The 2,081-nt window shown below is 37.4% G+C and overlaps 1 non-coding gene across 1 annotated transcript; it reads right to left on the bottom strand.

Annotated features, from left to right (window-relative positions):
* Positions 1-1,157: 1,157 nt before the first annotated feature.
* LOC112719321 (small nucleolar RNA R71) lies at positions 1,158-1,265 on the bottom strand. The gene has a single exon (XR_003161627.1). It is a non-coding gene; the product is annotated as a small nucleolar RNA R71 (small nucleolar RNA).
* Positions 1,266-2,081: the final 816 nt, after the last annotated feature.

Raw genomic sequence — 2,081 nt, 5'->3', positions numbered from 1 at the left:
TCAATGCAATTTTTTTCAGGTTTTCAAAGTTTTTCAAAATCAATTTCTTTCCTTTTTCAAAGATACTTGCTATCAATTAATGATTTGATTCAACATTTCAAGTATGTTGCCTTTTCTGTTGAGAAAGGTTTAATGTTTGGATCATATCTTTTCTTGATAGCCAAGTCATTATTTTTTTTAAAATCAAATCTTTTTAAAATGTTTTTCAAATCATATCTTCTCAATCACATCTTTTTAAAAAAAAAAACCAATCATATCTTCTTAACCACATCTTTTTCAAAATAGTTTTCAATCAAATCTTTTTAATTTCTAATTTCAAAATCTTTTTCAAAAATCACTTTACTTCTTTCCCACTTTCATTTTCGAAAATCAATTAGTGCTTTTCAAAAAAAAAGTTTTCAAAATCCTTTACTTGATTTTCGAAAATTACTTCTTCTCACATCTTTCTATTTATGGACTAACACTATTCCTTAATGCAAAATTCGAACTTCATCTTTCTTGATAAGTTCGAATTTCCTACTTCTGCCTTCCATTTTCTTTTCCTCTGACACTTCAAGAAATCTCTATACTGTGACATAGAGGATTCCATATTTTCTTGTTCTCTTCTCTTTCATATGAGCAAGAGCAGAGACAAAGGCATTCTTGTTGAGGCTGATCCTGAACCTGAAAGGACCTTGAAGCGAAAGCTAAGAGAAGCTAAGGCACAACTCTTTGTAGAGGACCTAACCGAATTCTTCAAGGAAGAAGAACTCATGGCAGCCGAAAACAACAACAATGCCAACAATGCAAGGAAGGTGCTGGGTGACTTTACTGCACCTACTCCCGACTTCTATGGGAGAAGCATCTCTATCCCTGCCATTGGAGCAAACAACTTTGAGCTTAAGCCTCAATTAGTTTCTCTAATGCAACAGAATTGCAAGTTCCATGGACTTCCATTGGAAGATCCTCATCAGTTTTTAGCTGAGTTCTTGCAAATCTGTGACACTGTCAAGACTAATGGGGTTGACCCTGAGGTCTACAGACTTATGCTATTCCCTTTTGCTGTAAGAGACAGAGCTAGAACATGGTTGGACTCTCAACCTAAAGAAAGCCTGGACTCTTGGGAAAAGCTAGTCAATGCCTTCTTGGCAAAGTTCTTTCCACCTCAAAAATTGAGTAAGCTTAGAGTGGAAGTCCAAACCTTCAGACAGAAAGAAGGAGAATCCCTCTATGAAGCTTGGGAAAGATACAAACAATTAATCAGAAAGTGTCCTTCTGATATGCTTTCTGAATGGAGCATCATAGGTATTTTCTATGATGGTCTCTCTGAACTATCCAAGATGTCTTTGGATAGCTCTGCTGGAGGCTCTCTTCATTTGAAGAAGACGCCTACAGAAGCTCAAGAGCTGATTGAAATGGTTGCAAATAACCAATTCATGTACACTTCTGAAAGAAATCCTGTGAACAATGGGACTAGTCAGAAGAAAGGAGTTCTTGAGATTGACACTTTGAATGCCATATTGGCTCAGAATAAAATATTGACTCAACAAGTCAATATGATTTCTCAAAGTCTGTCTGGAATGCAAAATGCACCAAGCAGTACTAAGGAAGCTTCATCTGAGGAAGAAGCTTATGATCCTGAGAACCCTTCAATGGAAGAGGTGAATTACATGGGAGAACCCTATGGAAACACCTATAATCCTTCATGGAGAAATCATCCAAATTTCTCATGGAAGGATCAGCAGAGACCTCAACAAGGTTTCAATAATAATAATGGTGGAAGAAACAGGTTTAGCAATAGCAAGCCTTTTCCATCATCTTCTCAGCAACAGACAGAGAGTTCTAAGCAGAATAACTCTGACTTAGCAACCATGGTCTCTGATCTAATCAAAACCACACAAAGTTTCATGACTGAAACTAGGTCCTCCATTAGGAATTTGGAGGCACAAGTGGGTCAGCTGAGCAAGAAAATTACTGAACTCCCTCCTAGTACTCTTCCAAGCAACACAGAAGAAAATCCAAAAGGAGAGTGCAAAGCCATCAACATGGCCGAATTTTGGGAGGAAGAAGAGGCAGTGAACGCCACTGAGGAAGACCTCAAT

The sequence above is a fragment of the Arachis hypogaea genome, chromosome 10 (assembly GCF_003086295.3).
Source record: "Arachis hypogaea cultivar Tifrunner chromosome 10, arahy.Tifrunner.gnm2.J5K5, whole genome shotgun sequence".
Classification (NCBI taxonomy): domain Eukaryota; kingdom Viridiplantae; phylum Streptophyta; class Magnoliopsida; order Fabales; family Fabaceae; genus Arachis; species Arachis hypogaea.
The sequence above is the reverse complement of the archived record's forward strand: the minus strand, read 5'-3'. Positions and strand labels throughout refer to the sequence as shown.